Raw genomic sequence first — 9,290 nt, 5'->3', positions numbered from 1 at the left:
CTCATGCTCTAACCAACTGAGCCATCCGGCCACCCTCGTTTCCATTTTTATAGCATCCTATTTGCAAACACTGGAATTAGTTATTGCATTAATTATATATACTACATTATTTGTGTTTGTTATCTATAGCTATACAACAAATAACTCCTAAAATATGACTTTAAACAACATAAACTTCCATTATTGTACACCATACCTGAGTATCATGTGTTGTTGTCTCAATGTCTCTGGAGTGTCCACTTCCAAGATCAATCTCTCTTGAAGCTGGCAAATAGTTGCAGACTGTAGGCAGGAGGCCTCAATTTCTTGCCATGTGGATCTCTCTACAGATTTCTGGAGTGTCCTTAGGATGTGCTGTTGTCTTTCCCCAGAGTGTGTGATCCAAGAAAGCAAGGCTGAAGCTGCAGTCAATGTTTTTATGACCTAGCTTCATGATTCACACACCAGTATTTTCATAATATTCTTTTTGTTAAACAAGTCAGTCATATCCAGTGTGGGAGGTACTACAAGGGTGTGAATACCAGAAGTCAAGATTTACAGGGGTGGTACTGGAAGCTAGCCACCACAGCAGGGGAACTGAGTAGAGCTTGCAGCCAAAACTGAGCCTGGGGCCCAAGGCAGTTAGAGGACTGTGTCAGGCTAAGCCACCAACCATACCCTCCTTCCATCCCTAGCTCCTGAGCAAGGACAGAGGTCAGGGCCACCTGGTCTGAGAGCAGACCTGGGGCTTTCCCTCCTCTGTTCCCTTACCCAGCACCAGGGCCCCAGAAGGGGCAGCAGGAGTAGGGCGCTTGAAGGGCCCCTGGGAAACCCCTTGACGGTCCACCCATCACCTCTAGCGTCCCTAGAGGCGGGAACCTGAGCCTTTTCTTTAAAGACTTATGTGGGTCAGAGCCCTCTTAACTCCACCTAGAGACACCTACACACTGACAGGACAATTTCATTCTTGGGCATGTTCCTCTTGAACCCCCTCCACCAATTAGACACACACGCAGCGGCCCAGTACCCCCCACGGACAAACACACACACGCACACATACACCCAAGATACTTTGACAGCCGGGGATGGGGAGGTGGGGGCGTGGAGGCAGCGACTGGGGCGGGCCAGAAAGCATGGTTTCTGGCCCTGAAACTACATTTCCCAGAAGGCTGTGCTACACGTTCGTCCGGGTCTGGATGTCAGAGCAGCTTTGGGTCCCGACTCCTTCTGGGAAATGGAGTCCACCAAGAGCGCAGCGCAAAGGCTCCCGAGAGTTGTAGTTTGCGTCTGGTCCGCAAAGACGGACTTTCTTGCGGCAGCCGACGGGCTGTTCGGTTGTGATTGTTGGTGTTCTTTTGTGGAGGCGGGTCGGTTCGCTGGCGCATCCATCCGTGGGTTTGTCTGTCGGTCAGCTCCGCGGTTTCTCAGCTGCGCTCCGCGCCTACTGACTGTAGGTGGCTGAGCCCCAGGCCTCCCTGGCTCCGCATGCGGTCCTTGGGAGGAGTGTGACCGGCTGCGTGGGGCGCGGTGATGGGGCGTGAGCGCAGCCTGGGGTTTGGTGCTTCTGCTGAGCCTTCCTGGCCCGGACCTCGGCGGGACGCAGGGCCAATATAACTGTGCAGCCGGGAGTGCGTGAGCGACCACGCTGGGCTCCCCTGCAGGCCGCTGTCCCTGAACCCCAGAAGCAAGCCCTAATCCTCTGGGCCTGGCCTGAGGCGCAGGAGGCTGCATAGCTGCCCACGCCTCCTGCAAGGCGGGGTGGGGAGAGAAGCTACCAAGGGCCTTCATGGAAACCTTTGCCCTGAAACCCCAGAAGGCAGGTACAGCTTTGCTCTGTGTCTGTGGATTTGTATTTGAAGAGACAGGGTGAATTTTACCTGCTTTGAAATTATATAAAGAAAACCCTGAAATGAGTGCTGAATGAACAACATTGATGAATCTTATTTACACAGTGTTATGGCAAAAGAGTAACACACACCCCACACACAAATATATACAGAATTATTCCATTAATATAAAGTTAAAAGGCTGGCAAAAAAATAAAATAAATTTAAAAGCTGGCAAAAAATAAACTATTGTTTAGAGTTACAAAGACATGATAAAATTGTATAGATTAGCAAGGATATTATTTGTGTAAAAGCCAAAGGAGTGTTTAGCTGGGGAGGTGAAGGAGGTTGTAACATAAAGTTTACCAGGACAGGGCAGGGGTGCTTCTGGGACATCAGTAATGTTTATTTCTTGACCTGGCTCAAGGATTCCATGAATGCTTTCTTTTTACAACTATTTCTTGACAACTATGTGCTGTCTTGTGCATATATTTCATAATCAAATTCATTGAAAGATCACCTCACAGCCATTAGGACGGCTATTACCAAAACCCAGAAACTAACAAGAGTGAATATTTCCTTGCAGTCTGTGGCTTCCTATCTTAAGGGTCCCCAAGACCACCTCAGGCTTGATGTCTCACTAAAAGGACTGTCACCGGACTCATAAATTATACTCATGGTTAGTGCTTATTACACCGCAAAAATACAGAGTAAAATCAGCAAAGGGAAAAGGCCTGAAGTCTGGAGGCAGCCAGGCACAAGCTTCCACGTGTCAGCTCCCAGTAGAATTGCAAGGGATGTATTAGGTTGGTGCCAAAGTAATTGTGGTTTTTGGAACGATTTTTAACCTTTTAAACCGCAATTACTTTTGCACCAACCTAATACCTGTTACCCCAATGATTAGTGACAACATACGTGGAGTATCTTCAGCCAGGGAAACTTGCCTGAGCCTCAGTGTCCAGCGTTTTTATTGGAGGTCAGCCACACAGGTAGGGTGCTGTGTCTGATCTCAGTTACTTAACCACCATGACCCCAGGTGGGAAGCAGGCGTTCACCATGAGTCACGTGGTTAGTGTAACTGTCTGGACAATCTGGCACAGCATGGCTCAAGCCTCCATCTTGCAAAAACACTCTTACCCACAACATTCTAAGAGCTCATTTCCCAGGAACTCTCCAAGGGCCAGTCCTAAGAACACGCATTTCTTGGAAATGTGCATATTGGGTGAGAGCAACCCAGGACTGTTGAGTTAACCTTTCCTACACTCTTATCTTTTCATTATCTTAATGATGTCTTTTATAGAGCAGAAATTGTAAATTTTGGTGAAGTCTAATTTATCAACGTTTTTATAGTTAGTGATTTTTATGTCCTACTTAAGAAATCTTTGTCCTACCCAAAGTCACAACGATTTCCTCCTACATGTTTTCCTGGCAATTTTGTAGTTTTGGTTCTTCTGTTTAGATCTACAATGTAATTCAATTTAATTTTTTTTGGGGGTGTATGCCATAGAGGTCAAGGGTAACTTTTTCCCTGGCCATTTGCATCAGTAAGGATCCAACCAGGAGACAGAAACTACACAATAATATGAACAGAGAAAGTGTAGTATAAAGAATTATTAGCTATGACATTGGATTGGAGCATTAAGATTAGTAAGAAATAAGGAGACCCTGATATCTTATGACCTTACTTAATTTGCTTCATTTTAAAAGGTATGTTGTAAATTGCTTGGGCTTTTCTGTGGAGGTAATCATGTTGTCTGCCAATAAAGATAGTTTTACTTTTTCCCTTTTATTTATGCTTTTTATTTCTTTTTTTATGTTTTCTTTCACTGACTAGGCACTCCAGTGCAATGTCACATAGAAATGGTGAGAACAACCATCCTTGCCTAATTCCCAATATCAGGGTAGAAACATTCAATATGTCATTATTTATTATGATGTGAGTTGTAGATATTTTTTGGTAGATGCCCTTTATCAATTGAGTAAGTTCATTCCTAGATAAAAATCGCTAAGCATTTTTATCATGAATTGGTGTTGAATTTTATCAAATGATTTTCTGCATCTATTACGATAGTATGATTTTTCCCCTTTATTCTATTAATGTGACTTTAATATGATTAAGTACATCAATTTTCTAATGTTGAACCAACGTTTTATTTCTGGGATAAACTCCATTGGGAGACACACACACACAGACACACACACACACACACACACACACACGTTTGATTTGCTAACATGTGATGAGGGTTTTTGCATCTATGTTTGTGATATTGGTCTTTAATTTTCTTTTCCTGTAATGATTTGTCGAGTTTGGGCATCAGGGTTATGTTGGCCTCATAAAATGAGTTTGGAAGCATTCCCTTCTTTTCGATTTTCTGATAAAGTTTGTGTAAGTATTTTGCCCTTAAATGTTTCATAGCAGTCATTCATCATTGAAACCATCTGGGCCTTGGAATTTTCTTTGTGAGGGAAGCTAGTTCTAAGGCACAAGTGGTCTACACTGTAAATACCTCAGAGATTGGAAAAGACGAGAAACCCAAGGAAAAAGTCCCATTCTTACTTCACTTTACAGAGCCGTAGGTGCACAGGCGGCTGAATCCTGCATGCTCCTGTTGGGGTACTGAGGCAGGGGTGGGCGGTGCTCTCTGGACAGTGCTGAGCCCCACAAGAGCAGGTACTCATGTGTCCTCTCTCTTTCCGCAGTTCTTTCTGGAGAAGAGGATGTGGCCGAGCCTCAGGTGACGCTGTGGACTTTGCTTTCTATGCAGGTGAGAGTTGGGGAGGGCGTGTGTATTCTCTAATGAATTGACTGTTCCAGTCTTTGTACATTTATTTATTGGGGTCATACGTTTTATTTAAAACCTATTTCTATGAATTCTTTCCTTAAGTAATTAACTTTTTGAATAAATAATACATGCACAGAATTCAGATTTCAAATATGAAAAGGGTAAAAAGAGAAATAAATTCAAGTCTCCCATTTCTGTCCCCAACCTCCTAGGTTTCCTTTCCAGACCAGCTCTTGTGCATTCTTTCAGCAACGATCTGTACATACACGGCCACGTGAACTTATATCCTTTATCCAATTCTTTTTCACCCAGTTGATGAAATGCTCACACACTTCACTGTTTTTATTTATTGTGATAAAATACATATAACAAAATTTGCCATTTTAACCATTTTTAGTGTATAATCACAATATTGTGCAACCATCACAATATCTATACCTAGTTATCATGACCCCAAACAGAAACTGTACAAATTAAATTGTTTGTTATTAACATATGATACATGTTGCAGCATATATCAAAACTTTATTTCTTTTTGTGGTGGAATAATATTCCATTGTATGCATAGGTCACATTTAATTTATCCATTCACCTTGGTTTGTTTCTACTTTTTAGCTGTTGTGAATAGTGCTGTTATGGACATTAGAGTACGAGTATCTGTTTGAGTCCCTGTTTCCATTATTTTGTATGAATACTCATATATCTAAGAGTGGGATTGCTGGGTTATATGGTAATTCTATCTTAACCTTTTTGGGGAATTGCCAAACTGTTTTCCACAGTGACTGTACCATTTTACATTCCTACCAGCAATGCACAAGGGTCACAATTACTCCACATCCTCACCGACACTTTCATTTTTTTTATTACAGCCATCCTGGTAGGTATGCAGCGGTATTTCTTTATGGTTTTGATTTGCATTTCCCTAATAACAAATTATGTTGAGTATCTTTTCACGTATTTGTATATAATCTTTGGAGAAATGTCTATTCAAGTCCTTTGCCCATTTTTAAATTTTGCATGTGTGTGTATGGTGGTTGTTGGGTTATAGGAGTTCCTCATATATTCTGAATATTAAACACTTATTAGATATATGATTTGCAAATATTTTCTCCCATTGTGGGGATTTTCTTTTCACTCTACTTATAGTGTCCTTTGATGCACAAAATGTTTAAGTTTTAATGAAGTCCAATTCATTTATTTTCTAATTGTGTTGCCTCTGCTTTGGGTGTTATATTTAAGACACCATTGCCAAATCCAATGTCACGAAGACTTGCCTTTACATTTTCTTCTGAGTTTTATATTTTCAGCTCTTAAATTTATATCTTTCAACCACTTTGTGTTAAGTTTTGTATGTGGTATAAGGTGAGGATACAACTTTAATCTTTTGCATATGAATATCCAGTTTTCCTGCACCATGTTGAAAAGACTGCTTTTTCCCCACTGAATGTTGGTGCCCTTTTCAAAAATCAATTGCCAATCGAGGGGAGGGTTTATTTCTGGGCTCTCAAATGTATCCTATTCGTCAATATATCTATCTTTATGCCATTAACACACTGTTTTGATCATTGTAGCTCTGTAGTAAGTTGTGAAATCTAGAAGTGGGAGCCCTCCAACTATGTTCTTCTTTTTCAAGATTGTTTTAACTATTATGGTTCCCTTGAAATTCTGTATGAATTTTATGATAAATTTTTCCATTTTTGCAAAAACATCATTGAGATTTTGATAGGGATTGCACTGGAAAAAAAAATATATATATGTTAGGTTGGTGTAAAAGTAATTGCGGTTTTTGCAATTGTTTTTAACCTTTTAAACCGCAATTACTTTTGCACCAAGCTTATATATATTATATATATATATATACACACACACACACACACACATATATATATATATATATATATATATATATATATATATCACTTTGGGTAATATCAACATCTTAACAATATTAAGTCTTCCAATCCATGAACACAGGACGTCTTTCCATTTCTTTTTGTCTTCTTTAATTTCTTTCAACAATATTTTGTAGTTTTCAGTGCACAAATCTGGCACTTCCTTGGTTAAATTTATTCCTAAGTATTTTATTCTTTTTGATGTTATTATAAATGGAATTGTTTTCTTAACTTCTTTTTCATGTTGTTCATTGATGGTGTATTGAAGTACAAACACTTTTTGCATGTTAATTTTATATCCTACAACTTTGCTGAATTTGTTTATTAACTTTAACAGTTTTTTAATGAAATCATTAGAGGTTTCTATATATCACATCATGTCATCTGCAAATAAAGATAGTTTTACTTCTTTCTTCCCAATTTGGATATGTTTTATTTCTTTTTCTTGCCTAATTGCTCTGGCTAGAACTTCTAGTAGTATGTTGAGTAGAAGTAGTGAAAGAGGCATCGTTCTCTTATTCCTTATCTTAGGGGGGAAGGAATCACATCATTGAGCATGATGTTAGCTGTACGTTTTTCACATATGACCTTTATCACATTAAGGAAGTTCCCTCTATTCCTAATTTGTTGAGTGTTTTTATCATGAGAGGATGTTGGATTTTTTCAAATCCTTTTTCTGCGTCAATTGAGATGATCACGTGGTTTTCCTCCTTCATTCCAGTGTTATGTATTACATTGGTTGATTTTTGTATGTCGAGCTACCCTTGCATTCCAAGGGTAAATCGCTCTTGGTCCTGGTGTATAATCCTTGTAATATGCTGCTGAATTCAATTTGCTAGTGTTTTGTTGAGGTTTTTGCATCTTTATTCATTAGGGATCTTGGTCTTTACTTTTCTAAGTATCTTTTCTTTGTCTGGTTTCAGTGTCAAGGTAATGTTGTCCTCATAGAGTAAGTTAGGAATGTTGCCTCCTCTTCAATTTTTTGGAGGAGTTTGAGAAAAATTTGGTGTTAATTCTTCTTTAAGTGTTTGGTAGAAGTCACCAGTGAAATCATCTGGTTGTGGGCTTTTCTTTCTTGGGAGATTTTCAATCTTACCGTGGTTCCCAGAAAATAAGACCTAGCCAGACCATCAGCTCTAATGCATCTTTTGGAGCAAACATTAATATAAGACCCAGTATTATTATATTATATTATATTATATTATATTATATTATATTATATTATATTATATTATATTATATTATATTATAGTTATATTATATTATATTAAAGACTGAGTCTTATAGTAAAATGAGACCAGATCTTATATTAATTTTTGCTCCAAAAGATGCATTAGGGCTGGTGGTCCAGCGAGATCCTATTTTCGGGGAAACACGGTACTTGTTACTTAGACTGTTTTTACCCCTTGAATTAGTTCTGGTAGTCTTTAGGTTTCTGAAATTTGTTCAGTTCATCTAGGTTATCCAGTTTGTTGGCATATATAACCAGTGATTTTTGGCACTATTTATTGAATAATTTGTCCTCCAGATATTTGTGATATAATCTATATATTAAATTATTAAATATACAAAAACGTGGTTTGGATTATCTATTCCATTCCTTTTATTATTATTTTTTTCCCTTCTTCCACCTGCCCCCCACTCCGGTTCAAGCCGTGCTCCCTGGCCCATGCTGGTATTATGAGCCTGGCGCTCCCCCGGGCTGAAGCTCACAGCAGCTCACGGCAGCTGACTGTTGGCTGCTCACGCTGGCCACTGGCCACTCATGGCAGCACACTGCAGCCTGCAGCAGCCTGCCGCAGCTCATGCTGGCTCTAGGGAGAGCCGTTGTTAACAATCTTAGCTGTAGAGGGCTCAGTTCACTGGCCCATGTGGGAATCGAACTGGTAATCTTGGCCTTAGGAGCTCGGCACTCCAACCACCTGAACCACTGGGCCGGCCCCATTTTTTTCTTTTTAACTGCAGCAAAGTTTTTGAACTGAAGCAAAGGTAATTTAATAATGGTAGCTTTGTAAAGTTCTCTTTCCTGATTTTTCTCGCAAGTAAACTTTAATGTCATTTTGGTAGCAAGGCAAAAAAATTATTTTGCATTTTGTTTAATTTTATAATAAATTAATAAAGAATATGTATCTTTTTGGCAATCAGTCTTCTTATGTCTAAGTAAAGTTTTGTAGTTTTTTTCCTAAAAGACTTGCATTTTTATCCAGCATTTTTATTCTCAGCTGGAGGGTCAGTTTGGATATTCAGTCAATTACTGAAAACTGAAGTCTAGCAAACTTTTTAATCTTTACCAATTTAACAGGTTTTAAACAAAGTTTGTTCTTTTAATTTACATTTAAAATTGTCATTAGTGTGGTTGAACATCTTTTCATATGTTTGTTAGCCATTTGAATTTCTTCTATGAATGATTTACTTATATTTTCTCTTGTTTGTTTTATTCTTATTGATTTATAAGAACTTTTTATATATGGTTTCACTGATATGTGGGATTGAAAACAAAACAAAACAAACGAACAAACAAAACAAAAACAGATTCATAGAAACAGGGATGGTTACCAGAGGAGAGGGGGTAGGAGAATGGGTGAAAAGGTGAAGGAGAATATAGTCAATAACATTGTGATAAGTTTGCATGGTTACAGATGATTACTAGAACTAGTGGGGCGATCACATTATAAGGTATAAAAATGTCACATCACTATATTGTACATCTAAAAGTAACATAAATAATATAATTTTGTATACCAACTGTACTTAAATAAAAGGTAAAATAAATAAACTGAAGAATAAATAAATACATTTTTAAAAAG

General features: G+C 38.8%; 1 long non-coding RNA gene across 1 annotated transcript; it reads left to right on the top strand.

The window, feature by feature from the left end:
• Positions 1-1,241: 1,241 nt before the first annotated feature.
• On the top strand, positions 1,242-6,188 carry LOC117017267 (uncharacterized). The gene is made up of 3 exons (XR_004422054.1): positions 1,242-1,429; positions 4,509-4,573; positions 4,804-6,188. It is a non-coding gene; the product is annotated as an uncharacterized LOC117017267 (long non-coding RNA).
• The last annotated feature ends 3,102 nt before the right edge of the window (positions 6,189-9,290 follow it).

This window comes from Rhinolophus ferrumequinum, chromosome 25 (assembly GCF_004115265.2).
Source record: "Rhinolophus ferrumequinum isolate MPI-CBG mRhiFer1 chromosome 25, mRhiFer1_v1.p, whole genome shotgun sequence".
Lineage (NCBI taxonomy): Eukaryota > Metazoa > Chordata > Mammalia > Chiroptera > Rhinolophidae > Rhinolophus > Rhinolophus ferrumequinum.
The sequence above is the reverse complement of the archived record's forward strand: the minus strand, read 5'-3'. Positions and strand labels throughout refer to the sequence as shown.